Source organism: Acomys minous, assembly GCF_964271855.1.
Source record: "Acomys minous genome assembly, chromosome: 13".
Classification (NCBI taxonomy): Eukaryota; Metazoa; Chordata; class Mammalia; order Rodentia; family Muridae; genus Acomys; species Acomys minous.
Window position 1 is genome coordinate 53752328 of NC_140495.1, and position 16284 is coordinate 53768611.

Sequence of the window (16284 nt, forward strand, 5' to 3'; positions counted from 1 at the left end):
CTGTGGTCAGATGGTGAGGGAGGAGGCCTCCCCTCTGGTCAGTCAGAGGTCTAGGGGAGGGGAATAGGATGGAAGAGAGGGAGGGTGCGAAAGGAACAGGAACAGGAAGATACAAGCCAAGGAATAACAATCAGCCTGCAATGTGAATAAATTATAATAAGTAATTTATTTTTAAAGTTCAAAGTCTCTTCTGAGACTGAAGGCAATCTCTTAACTGTAAGCCCTGAAAATGGAGGAGATCACATACTCACAACATACAGCATTATACAGTGTCACAGGAAACACGTTGTACAGCATCAAAGGGTACACGTTATACAGCGTCACAGAGTACACATTATACAGCGTCACAGGGTACACGTTATACAGTGTCACAGGGTACATGTTATACAGCATCACAGAATATACGTTATACAGTGTCACAGGGTACATGTTATCACTCCACAAAGGAAGAAGCGAGGAAATTCTGGACAAATGTATGTCTAAAAATGAGCAGGGCAAATTCCAAAATTTCCCAGCTTCATGTGTGATACAAAAGGTTTATTAGATGGCTCTTTCCTTCCAGCTTTGCTGACAGCAACACACTTCCTTCTCCTGGGCTCCTACCTTCTATCTGATGTTCCCCTTGGCAGGGGACCCATGGCTCAGGCATCTCCAACATCTTGGCGTCTCCAGTTAAGCCCAGGCTTCAGCACCGTAGCTTCATGTCATACAGTATCCTCTCTGGCCGCCCTGGCAGGGTCTCCCTTGCCTCACTTTTGGCTTCAGCGACTTTCCTTAACAGTGGAGGAAGCTCCTACAACTCCTTTATTCCTGTATTATTCTTGGCTCTAAACTAGAATGGAAGCTGCCAAGTTTGCCTGGAACCAGGCCTCCTCCTGGAATTGCATTTGCATAAACATTCTGTTGTTTGTTAGTCCTGGTAGACCCCTCAGGCCGTTTTCTTTTCTTTCCCAGGTTGCTGGATTGTCTGGGATAGAGTCTTGCCCTGAGGTTATTACTCTCTTTGCTTTACTTTGCATCAGGCCTTTCTTTAAACTTTTGATGTCCTTGAGCACAGAACTTGGCTCCAACATTACATTTCCTGATATTCCCTTTTAACTCATTTTGTTTTTCATTTTTCCTGCTTGCTTTTTTTCATGGTAGGTCTGCATAAGAGTTAATACTTACAGTCGCACAACAAACTCAATACCAGGTTGTCTTGAAGTCTCCTCTGCCAACAACATTAATCCAGAACTTTTCAATTTATCCTCCAGCAAAATTTCAGGACAAGGGCAAAAAGCATTGACATTCTTTGCCAATATATGGTAAGAATGGTCTGTAGGCCAGCCAATAATATCCTTTCCTCTGAAAGGACTTGGCCTGCACCTGCAATAGTCCACTAGTCTTCTCAGCTTCTACTAGGATGATCCACTAAATATCCAAAAAATTTCCTAATCCAAAGTCCCACAGTTCACACTCTACCAAGGAGGAGCATGGCCAGTCCAGCCACAACAATCATCAAATTCTGTCTTGGTTGCTATTCTACTGCTATGAAGAGACACAATGGCCAAGGTGACTCTGTTAAATTTTCTTTTAATTTGAAGTTTTCTTAAAGTTTTAGAGGATTAGTCCACAAGTATCATGGCAGAAAGTGGACAGGCATCACTCTGGAGTGGTAGCTGAGGGCTTTATATCCTTGATTCACAGGCAATGGGCAGAAAGAGAAAGAGAGAGACTGGGCCTGAGATGGGCTTTTGAAACTTTAGAGTCACATTTCTTGCAACAAGGCCACACCTCTCAATCCTCCCTTAGAATTTTACCAAATAAGAACTAAGCACCCAAATGTATAAGCTCATGGGAGAGGGGAACTCTCACTCACACCACCAGAGAGGCCTAGCCTGGCTGATATAGAGGAAAATTAAATGGCAAACAGGAGGAATTTTGAGAGCACGAGTCTCTTTTGCTTGTATTCCACTGGCAAAGGTTAGACTAGCAATCGAAATATTCCCCAGCTTAGCAGACTTTTCCAAGCCTCAACTATACATTAATGAGGGAGGTATATTAGCTTTTGATAGTTACCTAACAACCTTGTGTGTATGAAGGAACTAGGTTGCTGATGGGATGAGTACAGTATGAGGCTAAAGAGATGAAAGGATTGTGTCACATAGCCTGGAAGTGTTTGGAGGTCAAGCACCCGATAAAGAACCAATGAAAGAGTGAGAGGGACCATGGGACAAATAGAAAGGACTCTAGATAATCTACACTTTAGAAGCCACATAAAAGGAATATCCCATACACAGGAGAATGCATGACTGTTAAACCCTACCAAGAGTTGGGCATCATGGACACATGGCCTTTGACTTAAAAGCAGGCCAAGTTGAAAGCTTTGAGTAGCGTAATATTAATAGAGTAGTAGATGTGAAATTTTGGGAAAATGTCTTAAGAGAATAGTGGGTATAAGAGGCCAGTGGGTATAGTGGGTACCAGAAAGAGACTTTGTAGGGAAGCGGGGAAAGTCAGACAGGAGCTGAATGGAAATGTTGAGTTAAAGAAGAAAAAGAAAACTTGGGAGTTTGTGACATAATAGCATGTTTTCATAATGATGGAAATGACCCAGTCAAATGAGAAGAAATAATGGCATAAAAATGGAACACAGATATTGAGGCTGAGATGTTCTGTTAGATGAGAGAGGTGGTATCCATGGAATGAGCTATCAGAGGGGCCATGTTTGACAGGAAGCAATTTAATCAAGTGATGTACAAAGGTCACAGATGGAGACTGGCAGCAGATGGTGGCAGCGTGGTGATGAGATATTGATAAAGTAATTGCATCCTTGTGTCTCATATTCAGAAAGAGTGAAACGAAGGAAAGGGACATTTAAGAGTTGAGCAGAAAGATAAACGTGAGAGATAGCTTTTCAAAGAAAACAACTTAGGAAATAGGTTGTGATGGCTGTTTTTTGTTGTCACCTTGACTACATCTGGAATTAACTAAAACCCAAAAATGGGGTGGGAGCACATCTGTGAGGGATTTTTGTTCAATTTGAAGTAGGAAGATCCACTTCCAATCTGCATCTTTGAGGCTGGCAGACACACATTTAATCAAGATCTTTTGAGCTTGGAAAAGATATGGCTTTAATACATATCTTGAGGTAGGAAGCACACCTTTAATCCAGGTCATTTGAGCTGGTAGAATCCACCTCTGCTCTGGACCTTCTTCTGCTGGAAGACTACATAAGGACATGGGAGAAGGAAGCTTTTACTCCTTGCCTTCTTGCTCACACTCCACTAACACATCCATTTCTTCATTGGCATTGGAGCCTACTTCATGAGGATTCTGGAGTACACTGAACTAACCAAGACACCCAGCCTCACGGGCTGAATAACTACTGGATTTTTCGACTTTCTGTTGACATCCAGCCATTGTTGCATAAGGCAGACTGCAGCTTGTAAGTCATTCTAATGAATCACAGAAAGAGGGAGAAGGAAGGGAAGTGGGAGGAGGAGGGAAGGAGGAGAAGGAGAGGAGAGAAAAGAGAAGAGAGAAGAGAAGAGAAGAGAAGAGAAGAGAAGAAAATATTCATTGTAGAAATTGTTACTCTAGAGAATCCTGACTAATATACTACTTGAGTCAAAATAGAATTAAATGGCACTTGAGGACCATAACTGTATTGTTAAAAGACCCAGTCTATTAACTGTGTTTTCTGAATCTATAGTCATTTACACAGGACCATCACAGAGTGAAGAGTGATCACATTTGGCCTTTGTGGTTTCCACAGGCATACAGGGAAAAGCAAAACAGGTGATTGCTTGAGGAGAGGAGTGGAATGGATGTGGACTGTGAAATCTAACCCAGATAAGGAGAAAGTAGGCCCGTGCCTGGGTAGCTAGCATCTCCTAAGAGGTTCAGCCAACCCTGAGTGCTAGTATAGATAGTGTGATCCACTTGGAGGCTTGAAGATGGACAAAATGAGGATTCAATAATGGGCTCTTTCAGAGACAGCCCCTGCCTCATCCAGCCATGTTTCTTGCTATCCCTGGGAAACCTGATATCTTCTGAAGGGAAATGAAGGGTAAGTGGATCTGGGGGACAGGGGATGGAGGGACTGGGAGACGAAGGAGGAGAAATTACAGTCAGGATGTAATATTTAAGAGAAAAATAAATAAAAAAATAAAAAAATGGGCGTTTAACATTCAAATGTATTTATTCATGAATTGATATTAATGGTTCCTTTGCTTTATAGGGAAATGCTACATGGGTTTAAGATAATTAACTTGTGAAATCAACTCATCTACTGACATACATTCACAACAAGTGGACTATGTGAAATGGTGAAGTTTATTTTCTTAGCTATTACCATTAACCACATATGTCAAGCTGATTGATAACAAAAAATTTATTTGAAGATAATAAAAACCTAGTATTAAAATAAAAACCTGAGGTCAATGGTCAAGCACATTTTTACATAAATCAATGAAGCTCTCCCGAGGGGCAGACATCAGTAGTCACACAGCTCCTATGGAAAGATGGGCAGTAGGCACAGGAGCATCCCCAGAAGCTTGTGGTCCAGCTAGCCTGGCATATGTGATGGGATTACAAATGCATGCTGCCATAGCTGGCTTTGCATGGGTTTGGAAGATCCAGACTTAGGACTTCACACTTACAACACTGATAATTCTCATAGCCACTTAGAGAAGTTATCAGAAGGATATAAAAAGTAGAGGAAAGAGTTGTCCTGAGCACTCGCCCATCCGTATATTTAATGTGCCCTTTTCTTCTGACTCTATGGGTAACTTTAAGGGATAGGTGGTACAGTGGTAGGAACACTTGTGCCAGCGTGAAGACTTGAGTTTGAATTGCAGCACCTAAGTAAAAATCCAGGCATAGCTTCAGGTGCCTACAAGCGCAGCCTTGAAAGGCAAAGACAGACTGGTCCCAAGAGGACATTCTCCCTGTGTCCAGAGAGTTCCTGGCTTGTTGTGGAACTGGATATTAGACTCTAGAGGGCTTCTCTATCCCAGCTATTTCCAAAACAATCAAGTCAGAGACCTTTGGGGTTTTTTAAGAGCCTTAAAGCACAGTAAGTGGGCAGGTATCAACCCTCTAAGCTATTTTGCTATTTCCCAACTATACACCCCAAGTAACTGCCATAATTGTTCTGGCCTAGGCTGCCTCTGTTCCATTAGGCCAGCCCTCATGACCACGTGCTCATGGTCCATTCTGCCCCATGGAGAGTTCCTTTTCTCCAGCTTCCCCTCCTCCCCCTCTCTCCCCATTCATGGTCCTCATCGACCCCAAGCCCCAGAACCTAAGCTCCTCCCACTTCTCTTCTGCCTAGTTACAGGTTTCAGCAACTTAATTAAGCAACTGACTTCAAATTAGGTAGAGGAAGGTTTACACAGCAAAGAGCTGTGTATGTGAAGATGTACTTGTCTGGGTGGCAACCAGATCTTGGAGTAAGTAATTAGCATTAGAATACATAGCACCAGATGAACCCCCAACACCAACACTGGCTCATGGCAATAGGCCTAAAGGTAAAGACATCTGATATTCTGTTCTGGTCTCTTCATATGCACACATGAGTAGGCATACCTGCACATTCACATTCATGACCATACACACAAGCAACATACAACACACTGACATACAACATGTTCATACACACACAGACACACACACACACAGACACACACACACACACACATGCACACACACACACACTCAAGCACAGAATATAATTTCAGTTCTAAAAGAGTTGACTTAGCTCAATGTACTAGGAATTCTGTGCAGTCCTTTAAGTTAAATCAGCAGAAAGAGCTTCCAACAACACTTTCTTAGCAACACACCCCAAGAGCTATCAAAGGGCCACCTGTGACATCACTGAGCTGGAGACACTGTTTTCCCAGATGGTTTTGTTTAGTAGCACATTGCATCACACCAGGGAGTGGAATGTGTTGGTTTGAATGTGAATGGCCCATATAGAATCCTTTATTTTCATGCTTAGTATCCAGTTGGTAAACTGTTTAGGAAGGATTAGGGGATGTGGCCATATTGGAGGAGGTGTGACCTTTTTGGAGAAAGTGTGTCACTGTGGGTGGGCTTTGAGGTTTCAAAAGCCCAGTCTCTTCTCTCTCTCTCTCTCTCTCTCTCTCTCTCTCTCTCTCTCTCTCTCTCTCTCTCTCTCTCTCTGTTGCCTGCAGATCAGGATGTAAAGCTCTTAGTTGTCTGCTTCCTGCTGTGATACCCTCTAAAACTATAAGCCTGCTGTGAGCCAGGTGACCCAGACCTGAGATGGAGCCAGACAAACCACTGAAATAAAAAGTGGTGGCACTCACAGGGGCCTTGCTGGTCTACACACTACAAACAGTAGAACCAATGAGGGAAAGGCAGCCACAAATGTCTCTTCTGACAAGCAGTCTTCAGTCCCGCCCCTTGCAGAGAACAGACTCAGACACATGACTGGAATAGGAAAAGGGACCGTGGAAAAAGTATGGGGCTTCCTATCCTGGAGACAGTTGACTTGTAGTATACACTCATGTGTAGCACACATATATATCCCTAATCATTTCCATTCCAGTTTCTATGGGAACGGGGTCCTAAAACATAGAGACCGTTTCAAAAATCCATGTCAAATACAAGGGAAGAATCTACTTCCTGGTTCCCTAAAATGACACTTGTGTTTTGATGATTTAAACCCATTAACATACCTTAAACATTTACAAGTCATTATTTGGCACCAAATAAAAGGTTTTTCATCTGGATGTGAGATCTAAATGAAAACAGTGTATGGAAAATGCATAATGACGGATGTTGGTGGGACATCCAAGGACTACAGTCGTGACTCGCCACTAGGAGATGCTTCAACTCTGCTTCAACTTCTGCATCACATCTGGTGACTTGACCAGTTGCAGTCCTTCGAAATCCTTGCTTCTGTGCTGAACATGGTCTTCCATCCTTACATAGCATAGTGCAGCTGTTTACACGGCATGGCCATTACACTTTATATTACAGATAATCTAGGTGCAATGTGTGCTGTGCAGGACGGTGTGCATGGGTTATGTAGGAATGAAAACTGAGCATCAGTGGGTTCTGGTACCCATGGAGCTGGTCCTGATGGTTCCCCACAGGTATGAAGGGACCGATGCAGTTAACTTTAATCAGAGTGAATGAGATGCAGGAGGAAGTAGCAAAGGAAACCAGAACTTTCAAATGATTTATTATTTTCTGAAGCCAAGGACTATGGTAATAGCCTGGTCTATCCTCACTATTTCAGAAAAGTCCGAGCTCTGAAAGATCAGTGGCCATTTTCCATGAATGTGCCAGTTCTTTCAGAAGCTGACATCAAATCTAGGCTAGAAGCATTACACACACACACACACACACACACACACACAGAGAGAGAGAGAGAGAGAGAGAGAGAGAGAGAGAGAGAGAGAGAGAGAGAGACAGAGACAGAGACAGAGACAGAGACAGAGAGACAGAGAGACAGAGAGGCAGAAAGAGAGGGCTCTCCTGCTCTCAGGGAAGGCCTGCCTTCCCAGCAGGGGAGCCAAGCAGAGCATTTATTGACACCAGCACCTGCTGTCCTTCAGTCAGAGGCAGCCACGCCCCTGCAGGCCCTTTTACAGAAAGCAGCTGCAATAAGCAAGCTGCGGTGACTAAGCCTGAGAGGAGATCCAGCTCAGTTCCAGAGAAGAAGCCCCAGCCGCAAAGGTCAGCTGCGATATCAATCTCCACAGTGAACAGTATGGAAGCAATGAAACCAGGCCAGCAATCCCAGCACGGAGCCCTGTTTCTCAGTCACCTGACAGTGCTCCTTGCTAGTCCTTAAGCAATTAATTACCGGTCTGTTGACACATACATGAAGTAAGATGAGTGGGATTTTTTTTAATTCTTTTTTCCCCCTTAAATAACTAGTGAACCAGCTCGCTCTCTGCTGGCTTTTTAGTGTGCTGTCAATGCACTCAGTAAGTCTCATTACTAAGGGGGTCTGATTTTGTTTAAGTTCCCTCAGTCACATGTATGTCAGTATAAATTCTTTGTCAAGTCTCCCACCCCCCTCTCTCTCATGGTGCGCGTGTACGTGTGTGTGTGTGTGTGTGTGTGTGTGTGTGTGTGTGTGTGTGTGTGTGTGTGTTTAGCCATTAGGGGGCCTGAACACAGGGATCCACAGGCATCATACCACTGAGGTACTGAGGTATATTCCTAACCCTTCTTATTCACATTTTTGCAAAAGAGGGAAAGGAAATTCAGATGATCCCTTGGCTAGCCAGGGGACACTGCCATTGGCTTTAGCATTGTTTCCTGTGGTACAATGTTTGCTTCCGTCTGTCCCCTCCTTCCTCCTCAGCCATCTTTGTTCTCTTGTTTCCTCTTCCTCTTCCTTCTGTCTTATGGATCACTTCTCTCTGTCTCTGTCGCTGTCGCTGTCTGTCTGTCTGTCTGTCTCTCTCTCTCTTCTCTCTCATACATTCACTTTGAAGCCATGAATGAATTTAATAATTCCACCCAATACACACACACACACACACATACACACACTCACACACACACACACACACACACACACACACACACACACACATACATATATTCCTGTCTACTTCTCTTAGTGACCTAAATATTTGCATTGCCATGACCTTCCCTCACCTGAACAAGGAGGCGTGCTTACTTTTCTTTGTAATCTAAACTCAGTCTAATCCCCCAGTTTCACCCTATTCTCAGCTGGCTTGAAAAGCACGAAAGCAATGGAAAGAGGCCTCCACTTATCTTTACAATGGGTGTCAGGTTGTGCTCACAAGAATAAATCCTGTGGCTACCTTTAAACCCTTGTAAGTGACTGATGCGGTTTACTGCCTGACTTACGCATAGTCACGTTGACCTTGAAGACAGCCAAGAAAGATGGAATATTTTGGCTCAAAAGCTTTGCGGACATCCTGCTCCAGTATGAGGGTATGAGCTTACTTACCTTTGAAAGACCTGCCTGCAGTACAGTGCAACCCTTGCTACATAAGAACCAGTTTCTTCAGCTGCTGACATCAAACAAAGCCGTAAAACCAGTTCTTCTCTTAGGTTGTAACAAGAAAACAAGAGCTTATGTCTATAAATGTTTTATGGAATTAGGCAAGTCTCTCCACAAGCCGACCCACATTCTTCCCCGGGTGCCTGGGATTGAATTCATAGCCATTTCAACAGCCTATGGCTTGCTGCTCACACCCTTGTCCTTGTCTTCATAATTTGAGAATCCAATGTCATCTTCTGCTCTCCATGGCACCGTGGTGTTTTCTCCTCCTGAGATAAATTCCCACTCTGAGAAGTTGGAGACTACTGCCTTTGGGCTTGTGTCTTGACCCAAAAGGTCATGCATGAGACAATGGCCCATTTAAAGGTAGACGTCTGGTTAGATGTAATAACGTAACATAAAATGTTGATCTTCGTAAATATTTTGGAAATAAAGTGAACGGGCGAATAGTTGTCTTTGTTGGGTCTGGGATGGGGTAGGGTGGGGGATGTTCCCAAGTATTTGGATATGGGGAATACAAAGAAACTATCTATTACCTATTTAGTGTTTTTACTGAAGTACCTGGGAGCAAGCAGAAAGCCATCAAAGGTACCTAGAATCTGACAGTTTCCAATTTGGAGTAAAGGGTTGGATTGCAGCAACGTAAACATGTGGTTCTCAGATCCTTCTCTGTCCAGCAGGGCTGTGGGTGACCAGTGTGATCCCTTGGTTCCAGCAGTGTCATCATGTTCTGCCCATGAGCTCAAATTATGACAGGAGTGCAGCAGGGAAGACTTGAGAGACATAAACATGAGGGCAGCCAAGAAAACAACTTAGTTTTCCTTTTCTCTCAGTTTTTGTTTTATTCAGGCAAACTTTATCTTTCCATATGTGGCAGCACCTTCCTTCTTCAAGGGAAAAATAAAATGAGGCCAAGAATTGTCATCTACACCCAAGATTAAGCACTTATTTTCTTCAAAATTCATAGTCTCTCTGTTGCAGCAGGGAAGTCTGAATCCCTACAATTTAGTATTTTGCTCTTTATCTTGTGTTAGCATATCTGCCTCTAGGTTGCTTAGCAACCTCTGATGTCATCACAGCCCACCACCAGGTGTATGCCAGGGGCCCACGATATAAAAAGAAAACCCCCGCCATAAATGGCTCCCTTACTCTCCTTCTTCTTCTTCTTCTTCTTCTTCTTCTTCTTCTTCTTCTTCTTCTTCTTCTGTCTCTCTCTCTCTCTCTCTCTCTCTCTCTCTCTCTCTCTCTCTCTCTCTCTGTCTCTCTCCTTGGGGCACCCTTCATCCCCCCACTTCCTTCTCTCCCCAGCTTCTATAAAAAAATCTCTCCATGTGCATGAGAGATTAGATTTCTCCCAAGACACATAAGTGTTCAAAAAGTTTCTGGGAAGATGTTTAAGACCACCAATGGCCAGAGTAGGGCAAATCTAAACCACAATGTCAGCGCATACTCATAGAATTAGCATTTAGAGACAAGACAAACATTGCAGGACATGCTCACCAAGACATGAAAAAATGGTGATTGTTGTCAATGATTGTTACATAAAATAATGCAGCCACCATAGAAAACCATATGGAATATTTTTAAAACAGTTAGAAAGAAAAGTATATTACCTTAATATGGTAAACAGAACCTAAAATATCAACATTCTTTTAATTTAATTTTAAGTTTTAAAAGATTTATATTTACTTTTGAAACATATAATATTTCTTGTATTTCTTCTTTTCTATCTTTTCAATGCACATTCATCTGCTCTCTTAGCTCACACCAAACTGACATTTTCTCACAAAATCTTCCTTTTCACTACGAGTTTCCCCAGGACTCATATAGCACCTCATTGGATTGACTTTTTCTCTTTAGTTGTCTGTGTCCATGTCTTCAGTGCACAAACCCTGCCTCTCTTGGTCACTGTTGCAGCTCTAAATCATATAAGAACATCTACCATGTAGCAAATACTCTGAGGAGCTTTGGTTTTTGCTGTTGTACTGGTGGGATCAAGCTTCATTCACACCAGCCAAGGCCTTGACCAGTTAGCTGCACTCCCAACGTCTCAAAGGAGATATTAAAATTTTAATTCATCCATAAATACCTAATCATCTTAAGACAAAGTGGAAACTTTAACTGAGTAGTAGGAGGTAAGTCACTCAGTGAGGTACTGCAGGAGGGAGGATTAGTCATTCTGTTTCTATCCTAAACTCTGTGAAACTGCGCTTATGAACATCACTTTCCTCTGTTACCTCCATTTCCCCATTTGTCACCTCTCTTTGCACCTGAGCCATTGGTCAAGCGACTCTGCACAGGTCCCTCACTTTGGCAGCACAGGCTTCCCTTCCTTGTAATTCTGGTTTTGATCATGAGGAAAGTGTAAGAAAGCTACATCGTCAGTCTGAATCTAGGACCTGACTGACTGCATATTTCTGATGGCTCTCTTGTGCCTCATGCACACCAGGTAAAGGACATACCTCATGCACACCAGGTAAAGGACATACCTCATGCACACCAGGTAAAGGACATACCTTGGCTAATCTGCTGGTGTACTGCTTTGAACTGAACCTCTTTCCCATGACACTCAATGGAGACACTCAGGAGTAGCAAGTGGGCCCTGGGAGAAGGAACTGATCAGAGGATGGCTATATTGGACACAACTCCTTCCTAACTGACTTTCAGACAGGCATATAATGATAATGAGAGCCCCAGGATGTCTCCACCTAACTCCATGCTGCGTTCAGCTCTTCCTGGCCCAGCTGACTGCAAGGAACCTGCACACTTGGTTGTCATATTGCCTTCATACGATAGAGGAACTCATTGCTGATAATGTCTCACTGTTGACAGGTGTTTCATACTGACCCTCTGTTTAACTGTAAAGTAGCCATGGTTGCAGACAGAAGGAAGAAATTCACTTTTTCAAACAGTCCTGGCTGAACACATGAGAAGTTAATAGATTAAGAACACTAACTGTTTACACCCCTAACCACACTGGTCACTGAGCTTTGCAGCCCTGTGCAGTATCTGCTAATGCTACAGCTGTGACCCCAACCCAAGGCCTCTTCTTGGACCACTCTCAAAGACCACAGTCCACAGGAGGATCAAAATGCCACAAGGTAAGACACAGCTTGTGGAGCTACTCAGGAACAGCAGATGTGCCCTTGGAGAAGACGCTGAGCAAAGGACCGATGCATCGCAGCACACACCTCCTTCCTACTTGGTCAGCTCCAGGTTCATATAAGACAGATATATAATTTTTGTTTGCTTGTTTTTCCCCAAATGCGCAGATATTAAAATAGACATAGTAAATATTGTCGTTAATGGTACTGGACAGTACATCTCCACCCCATGATTTGACATAAAAAAGATACAATTTATTCAAGAGACACACTGGTAATTTCTTTTAAGCTTAAAATGGACCTGGAGCAGCTGAGGGAAGAGGGGGAGAGTTCCAGGTCAGCTGAGGTTACACATCAAGACTTTCTCAGCCAGCACCTACAGCCCTGAAGACTCTCCGTGAGCCTATAACTGACCTTCCAGGATCTACCTATAACTATTACCCTCCTTTCCAACAGATTCGCAAGGAAGATGAACAGTACTGTGTGTGCAAAAGATGACAAAAACAAACGAAGCGTTTCCCAATAGAAACATTGCCAGATAAATTGTGGTCATGACTTATACGCTAAGAATTTCATGTGTGGGTTTTTGTTTTGTGAATCCTATAAATTTTTAAATGCCAAATCAGTATTAATTTTGAATTCGAATACATTGAAAATTAATTATATTATTACAGATGCAAAGTTCAAAAAATCATATTTCAAGAGTTATCTTGGAGAATATTTATTGAGGGTTGGGTTTGTAGCTCAGTGATGGAGTGCGAACTCATTACACATGGGATCATGGGGCGAGCACCTGGCTCCAATCTGCAGCCCTGCAGAGCAAAAATGTTGAATTGAAGAAAGAGAAAATTTTGTCCCCATCTTGGCTATGTGTTCAAGCAGCTAATTATCTCATTGGAAAGTTAATAATTTAAACTAATGAAGGTAATACATTATTTTCATGTCAACAGTTAACCATAAGGAAACACTGCCCAACTTGAAACTCAGCCTCCTCCTCCTCCTCTTCCCTGTTCCTCAGATTTTGGTATTTGAGGGGACAGACATCGAGAGGAATGGCAGTTTCAGAATGTTACTGGGGGGGGTGGTGCTAAGTAGTCAAACAGGATAGCTGAACGTCATTTTCTTATATTTACTTGTGTGCATATGCTCGTGTGTGTGTGTGTGTGTGTGTGTGTGTGTGTGTGTGTGTGTGTGTGTATGTGTGAGTGTGTGTGTGTATGTCTTATACCAGTACTGGAGGTCTGCACTGTGTCGTGTGTGTGTGTGTGTGTGTGTGTGTGTGTGTGTGTGTGTGTGTGTGTGTGCACGCACACGCGTGCATGTGTGTGTCTTATACCAGTACTGGACGTCTGAGCTCAGGTCCTCGGGTTTGTGTAGTGAGCACTTTTTTCACTGAGCTATCCATCAGTCCCTAGAAATTCTGTTTTAAGATATTTAACTATGTCTGTTACCAACCATTTATTACACCTTGAAAACAGAACAAGTGATCAAGGGAAAGCACCATTGTTTCCCAGCTAGTGTGTAGGTGATTGGCAAGACCTGCCAGTGCAGTCAGTTTATAAACTATGATCAGCAATATCTCTAGGTCTTAACTCTCCTTCGGGGCATGTATTCATGGATTGCCTGAAGTTTTTCGTTTGGCTTTGGACTGTAAGTATTGAAAATGCTAGGCTGAATCTTTGTTCACAGCTGTCCTTTCACAGCGCCCCACACTTCCATCAGAACTGCAGTCACGTGCAGGTTGGGTGGCTGTCACTCTACACAGTCCATTCCTCAGGCCCCCAGGCTTAGCAAACCCAAACATGGGAGCCCAGATACCTGAATCAGACAACTGAGGAAGTGTGGTCAGAGTAAGTACGAGTCCTTTTTTGAGCTGTTGAGCTGAGACTCGCTTTTAACTGGGCACCTCCTCAGGACAGCCTTGGTTCTCCACAATGGTGGTTTCACTTGCAGTCGGCTCTGTCTGCTTTGCAGTAGTCTGTGCAGAGCTTGGCCAGATTACTTACATCTTGGCTTAGAGCCACAGGTGAGGCGCATGAGGCGAGAGTGCACATGGATGCTGTGCTGTGTGCATGCTTTACCTCCCCGCAGCTCCGATTTCCTCTGGCTTCCCGTCTCCTGCCGCTTCTGCTTTGTTGTTGTTATCTTCTCTGGTTCTGTGTCATTTTTAGCACTCTTTAAAAGTTTCGCGGAGAAGGTGTGTGAGAAAAATAAATAGACAAAGCCTGCAGCCTTACAAAATAGCTTAGTAAGTTGACATGGAAGCAGTTGTTTTGAATTCCATCTGCTCCATCTGCAATGCTGCTCTGCGTCTGAGTCCTGCTCCTCAGAGGACCAAGGCACAGTCTGACAGTGTTCCCACAGACGAAGCCCCCCAGGGACCAGGAAGAGAAGGCTAGTGTGTTTTCATTTTTCACCCACTCAGAGGAAAGTATGTGTTAGTACTTCAGCTGCCACTTCCCAATGCATCTCTTCCTACTCACTGTATCGCCACCTCTAAGATCATCCTCATTTTGTGTAGATAACATTAGTATTGGTATGACATCCATAGCAAATAAGCAGCTCATCTCCTGTTTTTTTCCCCTTCTCCTTTAAGCGTTATCAGTTTGCAGATAAACAATTTTGTACTTCCTTGTTTGACAGGGAAACAGGAGCATGGTCCATGTGGGATATTTTATGTGCAGTGCAGCCTGGAAATCGAGTTAATTGTGCAGAAAGTTAACCAGTTCAGTTGGGGCAAAGGCTGAAGGCAGAATGTAGAGTTTGAGGCATCTCACGGTTCTCAGCTTTTCAGCCACACCGGGCATCAGGGTTTACTTTAAATGCATAATCTAAGGTGTCGTCTTCATTTCTCCTAAGCTTACACTGAGGGATGGGAACCCCACTGGTGGCTCCATCCATCAGTCCACAACTAGTTTTTTTTTTTTTTAAGTGATTAAAAGGTAATAAGAATAGCTTAGAAATCTGAAGTATCATAGTCCCTTTTCTGTTCACATGTAAAGAGCTGAGGAGATGGCTTGGTTGATTAGTTGCTTGATGTGAAATTAAAAGACCCAGCTATTCCACTCCTTGGAATATACCCAGAAGATGCTCCAGCACACAACAAGAAAATTTGCTCAACCATGTTCATAGCAGCCTTATTCATAATAGCCAGAACATGGAAACAGCCTAAGTGTCCCTCAATAGAAGAATGGATAAAGAAACTGTGGTACATATACACTATGGAATACTATTCAGCTATTAAAAACAAGGAATTCCCAAAATTTGTGGATAAATGGATTGAGCTAGAAATGATCATAATGAGTGAGTTAACCCAGAAGCAGAAAGACTCAAATGGTATATACTCACTTATATCTGCATATTAGCCCAAGGGGCATGTCCCACAAAAGCCTTCACTTACCAGGAAACTGAGACAGAGGGGAGGACATCCTATTGGGACTCTAGATGAGAGAAGCATGGGAGAATGGCAAAGTAGAAGGATCCAGAGGGTCCTAAAAACCTACAAGTAGAACATTATGATAGGCAGATTTAGGCTCAAACTAAGGCACCAGCCAAGGACAATACAGGCCGTAAACTTTAAACCCCTACCCAGATCTAGCCAAGGGCCAGAACATTCTCCACAGTAGAGTGGAGAGTGGGATATTACTTTCTCACGAACTCTGGTGCCTCACCTTTGACCATGTCCCCTGGAGGGGGAGACCTGGTGGCACTCAGAGGAAGGACAGCAGGTTACCAAGAAGAGACTTGATACCCTATGAGCATATACAGGGTAAGGAAATCCCCCTCAGGAACAGTCATAGGGGAGGGGAATAAGGGGAAAATGGGAGGGAAGGAAGAATGGGAGGATACAAGGGATGGGATAACCATTGAGATGTAATAAGAATAAATTAATAAAAAATTAAAAAAAAAAGAACTGAGCTCAGATCCTCCAAGACCCACGCAAAAACGTCTGGCTGCATTCCTGTAATCCTGGTACTAGAGAGGGAGAAGCAATTAGGAGCCCTGGTGGGTGCACTGCAGGCTCAGTGGGAGAGAACACCTCACACCAAGCCCTGGACCCAAACTCATAAGGACAGGTATGCACACACACACACACACACACACACACACACACACACACCATGCACAAGAGCATACACCTGAAAAATGTATACACACAGAATACGTAACCAAGATATA